This window comes from Salmo trutta, chromosome 23, assembly GCF_901001165.1.
Source record: "Salmo trutta chromosome 23, fSalTru1.1, whole genome shotgun sequence".
Classification (NCBI taxonomy): domain Eukaryota; kingdom Metazoa; phylum Chordata; class Actinopteri; order Salmoniformes; family Salmonidae; genus Salmo; species Salmo trutta.
In genome coordinates, this window is record NC_042979.1 from 30,565,173 (window position 1) to 30,580,578 (window position 15,406).

Below are 15,406 nucleotides of genomic sequence, written 5' to 3' on the forward strand. Positions count from 1 at the left end.
GTAGGGAGGAGAGGGAGACACGCACACACAGGAACACACACACCCTCATTTCAATGCTTTGCTGCAGTCTGGAGCAACAACATGCTCAGCTGCAGAGCTGGGGAGACACATCAACTCTAATCATCACCATCACACCTGTTCCTCCATAGCGCTGTGTGGAGGGTCAGTGAAAAACGCTACAGTAGGGAGAATCTTGTCCCCTTCTCCCCGCCCTGGGTCCCCACCGCCACCCATGACCGCTCCTGCTCCTGGTCCCTGGAGGCCCCCACTGCACAGAGACTACACCTGCACCTGGAGAGACTGGCCCTCGAACCCACTGACAGGTGAGAGAGAGAGCGAGAGAGGAGGGTGTGTTTTGAGCTTTGAATGTGTAACCTGTGAATTGTGCTATAATACATTTACATTTCTCCCCCCCAGACTTGTGTTATGGAGCGGTCCTGGATGCTGGGTCTGTGGTGCTGTTTGACTCTGGCGGGGTGGTCCAATACCATTTGAAGGGGTGATCAGTGAGGGTCCAGCAGTCAGGGTTCAGTTCGATCACAGACCAAACCTAACCACAATACAGGCTTCAACATCCGTTATGAAGGTAAGAGCACACACACATGTATAAACACATTATTTCATAACCTTTCTGTCTAACCTCAGTTCTCTCATCCTCCTGTCCTCCCCCTCTCCTCTCCTCAACCATCACTCCCCCTCTCCTTTCCTTTCCTCCCCCTCTCCCCCTCTGCAGCTTTTGAGCGTGGGCACTGTTATGAGCCCTACCTGCAGAATGGTAACTTCAGCACCACTGACCAGGTCTATGGTGTTGGAGCTGTGGTGCAGTTCAGCTGTGATCCTGGTCACTCCCTGGAGCAGGGGCCGCCCGTCATAGAGTGTATCAATGCCAGAGATCCATACTGGAACGACACGGAACCACTCTGCAAAGGTATGTGTGGGAAGGAGATTGGAGTGTGTGTGGTTGTGTGTGTGTGTGTTGAGAGAGTTCTGATATCACAGTGTTACTGAGACACTGTTTAATTGGGATATTTAATCACTCTCCCCCTTCTTTTCTCCCCTCCCTCCCTTCCTCCCTCACCCTCTCCTCACCTTTTCTCTCCCCCCCTCCCCCTCTCTCCCTTTCCCCTCCCCAGCTCTGTGTGGGGGGGGGACCTGGCAGGTCCAGGGGTGGTTATCCTGTCTCCTAACTGGCCAGAGTGGTATGGAGAGGGAGAGGACTGCAGCTGGAGGATACATGTAGGGGAGGACAAGCGCGTACTGCTCGAAGTACAGCTGTGAGTGATATACACACACTCACACACAAATATACAGACAGACGCACACACCAACCACCTGTCAGAATAATGATGGTAAGATGTTGTTACACTAGCCAGGTGTTACTCATTAGCCAGCCTCTGAGGTCATCAGCTCCCAGCATTCAATTTGATTCATCCAGCCTGTAGACCTCTTACACCATTACCTCACACTGAGTCAGCCACACGGAGCTGATACCATATGCACTCATATCATTTACTCTGGGACAAAAAATACATTTACAAACATCTGTCAGAATTGGTAAGTGATTCAACAACTATAACTCTCCACTCCAGTTTGAACCTGAGTGACAGTGACATGTTGACCATCATGGATGGTGATGAGGTCACCCCCCCATATTCTGGGCCAGTACGTGGGCGGGGCCGGGCCTTTCAAGATACAGTCCACAACCCCTGACTTCACCGTGACCTTCCACTCCGACCCTGCCGGCCTCGTTTCGGCAAGGGAGAGGGCTTCATCATCAACTACCATGGGTAAGAGGACGGTGATGGAGAGGAAAAAGGGAGGGAGGAAAGGGAAGGAAATAAAGAAAAGAAAGAGGAGAAAGTGAGGACAAGATTAATTTATGAGAGATGGTAGCCAATATTGGAAGTATAGCTGAATGGGATATAGCCTAGTTGGCAGCCGAGTTGAAACAGAGAGTCAGAGAGTGAAAAAGGGACAGAGAGAGATAAAGAGGAGGATGAGGAAAGACTCTATTTCTGTCTCGTCTACCCTTCTCTCTTCCTTCACTTTGTTCTCTTTCTCTTTCTCCTCTCTCTCTCTTTCCTCTCTCTTTCTCTTTTCTCTCTCTTTCTCTCTCTCTCTCTCTCTCTCTCTCTCTCTCTCTCTCGCCCTCTGTCTCTCTCTCTCTGTGTGCCCTTATTCAATCACAATCCTATTTGTCTCACCATCCTTCACAGATACACACACACACACACACACAGTTACTTGGAATGCACTTCTCGTTCACAACAAGGAAACACAAAACATAAAATCACATTATGCACATAAATGATGCACACTCAATCATTCTACATGTACACTTTCACATCCGTATACACACACACAAAGTTTGTTTTACTAACATTGATTCCCATTCGAATCCTATTTTCCCTAACCCTTAACCTAAACCCCAAACCCTAAACCTAACCCCTAAGCTCAAAATTGCGTTTTTCCTTGTGAGGACCCGGCGAAATGTCCCCCATTTTCCTTGTTTTACTATCCTTGTGAGGACTTCTTTCCCCAGTGAGAGAATCAGAAAGACATCCTTACTGCAACATCCTTACTTCTCCTTTGTTATTTTGCGTGTGTGTGTCTGTGTGCAGCGTGTGTGTGAAGGCACAGTAGAGGATAGCTAGCTAGATAAATGAGAAAGCCAGTCAATATAAATTAATAATTGAACCAAGAAGCCTGACTTGCTCATCCCAGTGGACCAGTTACACAGAAACACAGTGGAATACTGTATACACACACAAACAAAATGTCTAAAGCCTACAAATGAATACATTTTATATAAATCACAAAAAGCGTTTATAATGAAAGTTCCATGTGTCTGTGTGTCTCCATGGTAACAGAGGTGTCCCGTAACGACCTCGTGCCCGGACCTCCCGGAGATCCAGAATGGCTGGAAGACCACGTCCCATACTGCCCTGGTGCGGGGTGCTCGCATCACCTACCAGTGTGACCCCGGCTATGACCTGGTTGGACGAGAGACTCTGACCTGTCAGCTAGATCTCACCTGGAGCACACAGCCCCCCTTCTGCGAGAAGAGTGAGTTAACGAGAGGGGGTTGGGGTGTGTGAGTGTGTGGTGAGTGTGTGGAGTGAGTGATAGATAGATAGATAGAGCTGGGCGATATGGACAAAAATCCATTTCACGATAAATTGACTGAATTACCACGATAACGACAAATTAACATGAACTCTCTCTCTCCAGTAATGTACTGTTCAGATCCGGGTCATGTAGAACATTCCACCAGGTCTCTGTCAGACCCTAAACTCTTGGTTGGGACCACCATCCAGTACAGCTGCTACCCCGGCTTCATCCTGCAGGACGGCTCTACACTCACCTGCTACGGACGAGAGCCCGGAACCCCTGTCTGGACATCCAAATTGCCTCACTGTGTCTGTGAGTGTGTGTGCTCGTGAGTGCGACCCTGGTAATAAATTGTGCACAGGGCCCTGGTCAGAAGCGCCCTATATAAGGAATAGGGTTCCATTTGGGACAGAGTTTGTACTACAGTAATGTTTCCCCAGGACAGGAGGCTGCATGTCGCCCGTCATTCAGTGTGTATTATGGGACAGAGTTTGTACTACAGTAATGTTTCCCCAGGACAGGAGGCTGCATGTCGCCTGTCATTCAGTGTGTATTATGGGACAGAGTTTGTACTACAGTAATGTTTCCCCAGGACAGGAGGCTGCATGTCGCCTGTCATTCAGTGTGTATTATGGGACAGAGTTTGTACTACAGTAATGTTTCCCCAGGACAGGAGGCTGCATGTCGCCTGTCATTCAGTGTGTATTATGGGACAGAGTTTGTACTACAGTAATGTTTCCCCCAGGGACAGGAGGCTGCATGTCGCCCGTCATTCAGTGTGTATTATGGGACAGAGTTTTGTACTACAGTAATGTTTCCCCAGGACAGGAGGCTGCATGTCGCCTGTCATTCCGTGTGTATTATGGGACAGAGTTTGTACTACAGTAATGTTTCCCCAGGACAGGAGGCTGCATGTCGCCTGTCATTCAGTGTGTATTATGGGACAGAGTTTGTACTACAGTAATGTTTCCCCAGGACAGGAGGCTGCATGTCGCCTGTCATTCAGTGTGTATTATGGGACAGAGTTTGTACTACAGTAAATGTTTCCCCAGGACAGGAGGCTGCATGTCGCCTGTCATTCAGTGTGTATTATGGGACAGAGTTTGTACTACAGTAAATGTTTCCCCAGGACAGGAGGCTGCATGTCGCCCGTCATTCAGTGTGTATTATGGGACAGAGTTTGTAACTACAGTAATGTTTCCCCAGGACAGGAGGCTGCATGTCGCCTGTCATTCAGTGTGTATTATGGGACAGAGTTTGTACTACAGTAATGTTTCCCCAGGACAGGAGGCTGCATGTCGCCCGTCATTCAGTGTGTATTATGGGACAGAGTTTGTACTACAGTAACGTTTCCCCAGGACAGGAGGCTGCATGTCGCCTGTCATTCAGTGTGTATTATGGGACAGAGTTTGTACTACAGTAATGTTTCCCCAGGACAGGAGGCTGCATGTCGCCTGTCATTCAGTGTGGTATTATGGGACAGAGTTTGTACTACAGTAATGTTTCCCCAGGACAGGAGGCTGCATGTCGCCTGTCATTCAGTGTGTATTATAAACCTCAACAGTTCTCTCTTCTGTAGACCAGGTGCTCATTTTAATAGTGTTTGATGTTGCAGAGCTAATCTGTGATGGGCGCTTGATCTCTGGCAGAGACGACTCCACAGGGGTTGGCTCTTTAGTTGTAATTCTAACACCGCTCCTAGCCTTTTTGTGTTCATGGTTATTAAAGTGTGTGTGTGTGTGTGTGTGTGGTGTGTGTGTGTTACAGCTTCATCCCTCCTTTCTGCGTTCCTCATGGCTATTAATCTGTGTGTGCGCACACGTGTGAGGCGTTTGATATGCTAATGCAGTGTGCAGATCAGGCCCTGGCCACCTGGAAGAGGGGGCGGAGATTACCCATGAGTCATTGCAGCTCGGCTTGAGGCTGTCAGACCAGGAGGAGAAGCTGTCAATCAACCATCCTACCTTCCCACCCTCCCTGTCAGTCTGTCTGTTTGCGTGTGACTCACACCTCCTTAGAACCAGTGTTCTCCAACCCTCTCCTCCAGTACCCCACACTGCTCCACTTAGTTGAGCTATTCACTTCTAGCACTGATTCAACTGGTCAAGCGCTTGATGATTGTTGCGCAGATGATGGTTTACCTCCCTCTCTCTCACTCCATCTCTCCTCCTCCTCCTTTCCTCTCTCTCCCAGCGGAGGAATCTGTTTCCTGCGAGAACCCTGGTCTTTCCTGAAACGGGTACAGGTCCTGTCCAAGCGTCTCTACCTGCCCGGCTAGTCGCTCACCTTCGTCTGTTACCAAGGTTATGAGCTCATCGGCGAGGTCGCCATCAAGTGCATCCTGGGAAATCCGTCGTTTTGGAGCGGACCACTCCCACTGTGCAGGGGTGAGACCCAGCTGCCATGCACCCACATACCACCCCTGCAGACCTGCATGGAAGGGAACATTCCTCACCATGACTTTCCACATAGACACAGATGTAGCCATTGGTGCTTGTTTTAGTAATGATATTTCAGTATGTCCCTCTGCATGCAGCTCTAGGCAGCCAGGTTGGTAGTTCGTCCTCCTCGTAGTTGTTTAAGACTGCTGGGCTATGGTCAGAAGTAGTGTAACTATATAAGGAATGAATGGACGCAGCACTAGACATACACTACATGACCAAAAGTATGTGGACACCTGCTCGTCAAACATCTAATTCCAAAATCATGGGCATTAATATGGAGTTGGTCCCCCCTTTGCCGCTATAACAGCCTCCACCTCTTCTGGGAAGGCTTTCCACTAGATGTTGGAACATTTGCTGCAGGGATTTGCTTCCATTCAGCCACAAGAACATCAGTGAGGTCGGCCACTGATGTTGGGCGATTAGGCCTGGCTCGCAGTCGGCGTTCCAGTTCATCCCAAATGTGTTCAATTGGATTGAAGTCAGGGCTCTGTGCAGGCCAGTCAAGTTCTTCCACACTGATCTCAACAAACATTTCTGTATGGACCTCGCTTTGTGCACGGGGGCATTTGTCATGCTGAAACAGGAAAGGGCCTTCCCAAGTTCCCCAAAGTTGGAAGCACAGAATCATCTAGAATATCATTGTATGCTGTTGGGTTAAGATTTCCCTTCACTGGAACTAAGGGGCCAGAACCATAAAAAACAGCCCCAGACCATATTCCTCCTTCACCTAACTTTACAGTTGGGGCAGGTAGTGTTCTCCTGGTATCCGCCCAACCCAGACTTTATACACCGTCAGCAACGGGTGTGGGGTGAAATGGTCCGAATCCACTAATTTTGAAGGGGTGTCCACATACTTTTGTATTTATATAGTTTACCTGCCACCAGTGCTATGATATACCTTACCTAACCTGTCAATGTCTGAGAATTTCTGATGTCTTACAGCCAACCATGACTGCTTTGGCAACCATGCTTTGGAAGGTGAGTCTGTCTGTCTGTCTTTCTGACTCTGTGAGCCTGCCTGTCTGTCTGTTTTTCTGTATATTTTTCTGTCTTTGTCTGTCTGTCTATCTGTTAAAGCAGATCTTTATTTGTACATACATTACAAAAACAGATGCTTTCAAACTAGGGATTTTGTGGCAGGTAAGACACTAATTCTGCTGATAGATTATGCATGTATGAACTTCACATTGGCACATCCAGCCCAAAGCGGAAGGGTTAAATACTTAGTAGTTGCCAAAGTTTCGGAGCATGTCTTTAATCAGCTACTGTCCAGTCTGCACTATTCTTCCTTATTACCTGTACTCTTGGATCATTCTTGATTATTTTTTACAATGATTTTTAAAGGTCATGAACAGTCAAAATCATGTTTTTTATGAAATTGGATGATATTTCAAGGAAACCAGATAAAAGTTTGACTAAAGTATGAAAAATGACTGTTGCTTCTACATTGATCATACAATTACTTGTCCCCTCCCCTATGTCAAACACTTGGATGTATTAAGGGGACAAGGTGACATCACTTTAACTCTAATTCTAATACACGAATGGTACCATGATGTTTTCTTACTTAATTTAAATAAGCACCACCTTGTAACCAACATTGGAGAAGCCGTTTGCAGAGGGGCATGGTTTATATAGCTAGATAGCTACTCTAATGGTACCAATTTGACTGTATGGTGTCAGCAAATGTAATTTAAAGTTTACCCTATTCATCTATGGCAAATATCATTATATGTTTCCCCTTGGCACCGGAGGAGATGGCTGCCGTTTTACGGGCTCTTAACCAATTGTGCTATTGTGTGTGTTTTTTTGTGTTATTTGTAACTTATTATTGTACGTAATGTTTCTACCACCTTCTCTTCTGACCAAAAAGAGCTGCTGGATATCAGAACAGGGATTACTCACCTCGTACTGGACAAAGAGTTTTTCTTTAACGGCCCAAATCCCCGTCATTCGCATGAAGAAGAGACGGAGATATAGGGGAGGTCGGGGAGGTCGGGGGGCCTTGTAAGAATCCGACGGCGAGTGGGTAACCCGCCTCTACCATCAGTCCTATTAGCCAACGTGTAATCATTGATAATAAACTGGATGAGCTCCGATCAAGCCTATCCTACCAATGGAACATTAACCTCTCTAGGGTAGGTGGCACCAAATCGTCCCACCTACGTAACAGCCAGTGGAATCCTGTGGCGCGATATTCAAATACCTTATTACTTCAATTTCTCAAACATATGACTATTTTACAGCATTTTAAAGACAAGACTCTCGTTAATCTAACCACACTGTCCGATTTCAAAAAGGCTTTACAACGAAAGCAAAACATTAGATTATGTCAGCAGAGTACCCAGCCAGAAATAATTCAGACACCCATTTTTCAAGCTAGCATATACTGTCACAAAAACCAGAAGACAGCTAAATGCAGCACTAACCTTTGATGATCTTCATCAGATGACAACCCTAGGACATTATGTTATACAATACATACATGCATGTTTTGTTCAATCAAGTTCATATTTATATCAAAAAACAGCTTTTTACATTAGCATGTGACGTCAGAACTAGCATACCCCCCGCAAACTTCCGGCAAATTTACTAACAATTTACTAAATTACTCACGATAAACGTTCACAAAAAGCATAACAATTATTTTAAGAATTATAGATACAGAACTCCTCTATGCACTCGATATGTCCGATTTTAAAATAGCTTTTCGGTGAAAGCACATTTTGCAATATTCCTAAGTAGATAGCCCGGCATCACAGGGCTAGCTATTTAGACACCCAGCAAGTTTAGCCTTCACCAAACTCCGATTTACTATTAGAAAAGTTTGATTACCTTTGGTGTTCTTCGTCAGAATGCACTCCCAGGACTTCTACTTCAATAACAAATGTTGTTTGGTCCCAATAATCCATAGTTATGTTCCAACAGCGGCATTTTGTTCGTGCGTTCAAGACACTATCCGAATGGTAAATAAGGGTCATGCGCACGGCGCATTTCGTGACAAAAGATTTCTAAATATTTCATTACCGTACTTCGAAGCATGTCAACCGCTGTTTAAAATCAATTTTTATGCCATTTTTCTCGTAAAAAAGCGATAATATTCCGACCGGGAATCTGCAATTAGGTAAACAGACGAAAGAAAATAAAGCATGGGGTCGACTCGGGCACGCGCCTAAGCCCTTTGTCCTCTGATCGGCCACTTGTCAAAGGCGATAATGTGTTTCAGCCTGGGGCTGCCTCGATATCGTTCAGCTTTTTCCCGGGCTCTGAGAGCCTATGGGAGCCGTAGGAAGTGTCACGTTACAGCTAAGATCCTCAGTCTTCAATAACAGAGGCAAGAACAACAACACCTTGTCAGACAGGCCACTTCCTGCATGAAATCTTCTCAGGTTTTTGTCTGCCATATGAGTTCTGTTATACTCACAGACACCATTCAAACAGTTTTAGAAACTTTAGGGTGTTTTCTATCCAAAGCCAATAATTATATGCATATTCTAGTTACTGGGCAGGAGTAGTAACCAGATTAAATCGGGTACGTTTTTTTATCCGGCCGTTGTAAATACTGCCCCCTAGCCCTAACAGGTTAAAACTAATATCTTATGTTTCCGAGTCATTGCTTAACGACGACATGGATAACATACAGCTGGCTGGGTTTTCCGTGCATCGGCAAGCTGCTCTAGACCACCTTTACTCCACACACAGAGACGCATACAAAGCTCTCCCTTGCCCATTTGGCAAATCTGACCATAACCTTATCCTCCTGATTCTTGCTTACAAGCAAAAACTAAAGCAGGAAGTACCAGTGACGCGCTCAATACGGAAGTGGTCAGATGACGCAGATGCTAAGCTACAGGACTGTTTTGCTAGCACAGACTGGAATATGTTCCGGATTCTTCCGATGGCATTGAGGAGTACACCACATCAGTAACTGGCTTCATCAATAAGTGCATCGATGACATCGTCTCCACAGTGACCGTACGTACATACCCCAACCAGAAGCCATGGATTACAGGCAACAGCCACACTGAGCTAAAGGGTAGAGCTGCCGCTTTCAAGGAGCGGGACTCTAACCCAGACGCTTATAAGAAATCCCGCAATGCCTACTACACCGGCTCCAACGCTCGTCGGGTGTGGCAGAGCTTGGGAACAATTACAGACTACAAAGGGAAGTACAGTCACGTGCTGCCCAGCGACACGAGCCTACCAGACGAGCTAAATGACTTCTATGTATCCTTTGAGGCAAGCAACACTGAAACATGCATGAGAGCACCAGCTGTTCCGGATGACTGTGTGATCTAGCTCTCTGTAGCCAATGTGAGTAAGACCTTTTAAACAGGTCCACATTCACAAGGCCGCAGGGCCAGACGGATTACCAGGACTTGTACTCCGAGCATGCACTGACCAACTGGAAGATGTTTTTACTGACATTTTCAACCTGTCCGAGTCTGTATGACCAACATGTTTCAAGCAGACCACCATAGTCCCTGTGCCCAAGAACACCAAGGTAACCTGCCTAAATGACTACTGACCCATAGCATTGTAGCCATGAAGTGCTTTGAAAGGCCGGCCATGGCTCAAATCAACACCACTATCTCAGAAACCCTAGACCCAGTACAATTTGCATACAGCCCCAACAGATCCACAGATGACGCAATCTCTATTGCACTTCACACTGCCCTTTCCACCTGAACAAAAGGAACACCTATGTGAGAATGCTATTCATTGACTAAAACCTATTTCCCCTCAGGAGACTGAAAAGATTTGGCATTGGTCCTCCGATCCTCAAAAGATTTTACAGCTGCACCATCGAGAGCATCCTGACGGGTTGCATCACTGCCTGGTATGGCAACTGCTCAGCCTCCGACCGCAAGGCACTACAGAGGGTAGTACGAACGGCCCAGTACATCGCTGGGGCCAAGCTTCCTGCCATCCAGGACCTCTATACCAGGTATACCAGGAAGGCCCTAAAAATCATCAAAGACTCCAGCCACCCTAGTCATAGACTGTTCTCTCTGCTACCGCACGGCAAGCGGTACCGGAGCGCCAAGTCTAGGTCCAAGAGGCTTCTAAACAGCTTCTACCCCCACGCCATAAGACTCCTGAACAGCGAATCAAATGGCTACCCGGACTATTTGCACCCCCCCTCTTAATTGTATTTTTTAGGTATTTTCTTAAAATTGCATCGTTGGTAAGGGCTTGTAAGTTAACATTTCACTGTGAGGTCTACTACACCTGTTGTATTCAGCGCATGTGACAAATACAATTTGATTTTCATTTGACTACAGCTCAGCTTTCAACACCATAGTGCCCTCAAAGCTCATCACTAAGCTAAGGACCCTGGGACTAAACACCTCCCTCTGCAACTGGATCCTTGACTTCTTGACGGGCCGCCCCCAGGTGGTAAGGGTAGGTAACAACACATCTGCCACGCTGATCCTCAACACGGGGGCCCCTCAGGGGTGCGTGTTCAGTCCCCTCCTGTACTCCTTGTTCACTCATGACTGCATGGCCAAGCACGACTCCAAAACCATCATTAAGTTTTCAGATGACACAACAGTAGGTCTGATCACCGACAACGATGAGACATCATATAGGGAGGAGGTCAGAGACCTGGCAATGTGATGCCAGGATAATGACCTCTCCCTCAACATGATCAAGACAAAGGAGATGATCGTGTACTACAGCAAAAGGAGGGCCGAGCATGCCCCCTTTCTCATCGACAGAGCTGTAGTGGAGCAGGTTGAGAGCTTCAAGTCCCTTGGTGTCCAAACTATCATGGTCCAAACACACTAAGACCATCGTGAAGAGGGCACGACAATGTCTATTCCCCTCAGGAGACTGAAAATATTTGGCATGTGTCCTCAGATCCTTAAAAAATTATACAGCTGCACCATCGAGAGTATCCTGACTGGTTGCATCACCGCCTGTTATGGCAATTGCTCTGCCTATTACCTCAATTACTTAGACTAACCTGTGACCTCGCACGTTGACTCTGTACCGGTACACCCTTGTATATAGCCTCGTTACGGTTATTATATTGTTGCTCTTTAATTATTTGTTTTTTTCTATTTTCATCTTTATTTAATAAAATGTAAACTTGAGTTTATTTACACAATACTTAACACGTTTGTCTTAACTGCATTGTTTAAGGGCTTGTAAGTAGCATTGTATTCGGCACATGTGACAAATACGATTTGATTTGATCTGTGTCTGGTATTAGCTAGTTACTGGCTAGCTAGGTCTTCAGCCAGCATTGAACAAAAGGGGGGAAGGGTTGTTCAAAACTCAGACACAGCTATCAAGTCAACTCATCCGTTAGTGCTGCTGTGAACCACATCACAAAAGACATGCCAAAAGGAGCTGTAAATAAAATAAATCATATAATTAATGCAATTTCAATGTTGTTTGTCTTGCTTTGTATATCACCGAATTTGCTTGAGATGATTTTACAGCAACACTGCTCACTGCATCCAAGTTGCTGGATATAGGCGTTTCAAAGAGCTGTCAGTCAAGGCGAGCTCATAAATGTAAGCTCCCCGGCCACTCAGCCTGACTTTTCAAACTTCCTGGTAGTTAGACATGATAGAAAAGTACTTTTCAGAATGACTGTTCAGGATCTTTAAATGATTGATGGCATTAGATTTGAGTATTTGTGGCCTCCATTTACAAACAAATTGACCTAAACGTCTCATTGATGTTACTATCATTGGTGTTACTACTCCTACTGGTGGCACAGTGTAATCATAATGGTAAAACACATTTCAAGCCATTAAGCTACCTTTAGAATGGGTAGATGTACCCAAATACATTTAATAAATACAAATCTAGAAAAATGAAGTAACATTTTTCCAAAATGCCATGCCCAATGCCATCGTGAACGACCCCTTTGTTAATTGTCTGATTCGCTTTATATTTTCTGCCTTTGTATTGCTCTATTATTATCACCTTTTCACTGGGACTGAACTGAAATTCTCTCTTCGACCTTCCCTTTCTCGCTTCACTCTCTCCCCTTACCGACCTTCTCCTTCCTTTTCTCCATCTCCCCCTCCCTTTCTCCATCTCCCCCCTCCCTTTCTCCATCTCCCCCTCCCTTTCTCCATCTCCCCCCCTCCCTTTCTCCATCTCCCCCCCCCTTTCTCCATCTCCCCCCTCCCTTTCCTCCATCTCCCCCCTCCCTTTCTCCATCTCCCCCTCCCTTTCTCCATCTCCCCCTCCCTTTCTCCATCTCCCCCTTCCCTTTCTCCATCTCCCCCTCCTTTCTCCCCTCCCCCTCCTTCTCCATCTCCCCCCTCCCTTTCCTCCATCTCCCCCTCCCTTTCTCCATCTCCCCCTCCTTTCTCCCATCTCCCCCCTCCCTTTCTCCATCTCCCCCCTCCCTTTCTCCATCTCCCCCCTCCCTTTCTCCATCTCCCCCTCCCTTTCTCCATCTTCCCCCTCTCCCTTTCTCCATCTCCCCCCCTTCCCTTTCTCCATCTCCCCCTCCCTTTCTCCATCTCCCCCTCCCCTTTCTCCATCTCCCCCCTTCCCTTTCTCCATCTCCCCCTCCCTTTCTCCATCTCCCCCTCCCTTTCTCCATCTCCCCCTCCCCCCCTCCTTTCTCCATCTCCCCCCCTCCTTTCCCTCCCCTCCTTTCTCCATCTCCCCCTCCCTTTCTCCATCTCCCCCTCCCCCTTTCTCCATCTCCCCCTCCCTTTCTCCATCTCCCCCCCTCCCTTTCTCCATCTCCCCCCCTCCCTTTCTCCCATCTCCCCCCCCCTTTCTCCCTCTCCCCCCTCCCTTTCTCCATCTCCCCCCTCCCTTTCTCCATCTCCCCCCTCCCTTTCTCCATCTCCCCCCCTTCCCTTTCTCCATCTCCCCCTCCCTTTCTCCATCTCCCCCTTCACTTCTCCATCTCCCCCTCCCTTTCTCCATCTCCCCCCTCCCTTTCTCCCATCTCCCCCTCCCTTTCTCCATCTCCCCCTCCCTTTCCCTTTCTCCCCTCCTCTCCTCCCCCTCCCTTTCTCCATCTCCCCCTCCCTTTTCTCCATCTCCCCCTCCCCTTTTCTCCATCTCAGCGCCCGCCTCCCCCTTTCTCCCATCTCCCCCTCCCCTTTTCTCCATCTCCCCCTCCCTTTCTCCATCTCCCCCCTCCCCTTTCTCCATCTCCCCCCTCCCTTTTCTCCATCTCCCCCCTCCCTTTCTCCATCTCCCCCCTCCCTTTCTCCATCTCCCCCCTCCCTTTCTCCATCTCCCCTCCCTTTCTCCATCTCCCCCTCCCTTTTCTCCATCTCCCCTCCCTTTCTCCATCGCCCCCCTCCCTTTCTCCATCGCCCCCCTCCCTTTCTCCATCTCCCCCCTCCCTTTCTCCATCTCCCCCTCCCCTTTCTCCATTCTCCCCCCTCCCTTTCTCCATCTCCCCCTCCTTTTCTCCATCTCCCCCTCCCTTTCTCCATCTCCCCCCTCCCTTTCTCCATCTCCCCCTCCCTTTCTCCCATCTCCCTCCCTTCCCTTTCTCCATCTCCCCCCTCCCTTTCTCCATCTCCCCCCTCCCTTTCTCCATCTCCCCCCTCCCTTTCTCCATCTCCCCCCTCCCTTTCTCCATCTCCCCCTCCCTTTCTCCATCGCCCCCTCCCTTTCTCCATCTCCCCCCTCCCTTTCTCCATCTCCCCCCTCCCTTTCTCCATTCTCCCCCCTCCCTTTCTCCATCTCCCCCCTCCCTTTCTCCCATCTCCCCCCTCCCTTTCTCCATTCTCCCCCCTCCCTTTCTCCATCTCCCCCCTCCCTTTCTCCATCTCCCCCTCCCCTCCAGTTGCGGAAGCAGCTGCCGGGTCAGGTCTGGATGGAGGCAACATGGCATTGGCTATCTTCATCCTTGTACTTCTGCTCTCCGTGCTGCTGGGAGGAGCCTATGTCTACGTCACACGGTAAGACTACACTCCCTATCACCTCAACACAACTCTACACACCAGTGGACCTGTTCAACACAGTGACCTGTTTAGATTATCATTGGATCAATTGAAGTAGCAAATACCGCTTTCATTTTTTAAAATATATAATATAATCCCATTTGTTGCCCAGTGAATGGGAGTCCCTGAACTCTACTTACTTGAATACACTGGAGCTGAATATTTTGTATTTCATTACATTTCAAAGCAATATTGTCCATCAATGGTCATATGGAAACTCTATGACAATTGAATAAACACAAACTGCCCTGGTTACCTTCCCATCTGACTGTGCAACCTTGGTTATGGTTGAATAGCATATGCCACAAGGTTACAGAATATTCAGATGGAAATGTATTGTGTAGAAAAGGGAATCTTGTCAGCTGCTCTTCATGTGACAATTCTATCTTCAACATTCCAAACGTTTCACCTCATTAAATAGACTCCAAATGAATGAGGCAAGTGACTCACATGAGAACAGTAATATTCTTTATCCTGCTCAGTTCTCTCTCTCTCTCGCTCTCTCTCGCTCTCTCGCTCTCTCGCTCTCTCTCTCATGGAAACAGTGGTGTCATGATTGTTTTTTATGGTACTGACACCCTGCTGTTCCTCTCTTGGCCATCAGGTGTCGCTACAACTCCAACCTACGGCTGCCACTCATCCACCCACACCCCTACAGCCAGATCACAGTGGAGAGCGAGTTTGACAACCCACTCTACGAGACAGGAGGGGTGAGGAAGTACACACATGCGCGCACAAACACATAGTCATTGTATGAGACAGGAGAGTCTTTAATACAGGGCTCCCGAGTGGCACAGCATGTCAGTGCTAGAGGCATCACTACAGACCCTGGTTCGATTCCAGGCTGTATCACAGCCGGTCGTGATTGGGAGTCCCATGGGGCGGCTCACAATTGGCCCAGCGTCG

General features: G+C 47.7%; 1 pseudogene; it reads left to right on the forward strand.

Annotated features, from left to right (window-relative positions):
- Nucleotides 1–15,406, forward strand: part of LOC115160296 (seizure 6-like protein) — a 56,861-nt pseudogene that overhangs the window by 37,468 nt on the left and 3,987 nt on the right.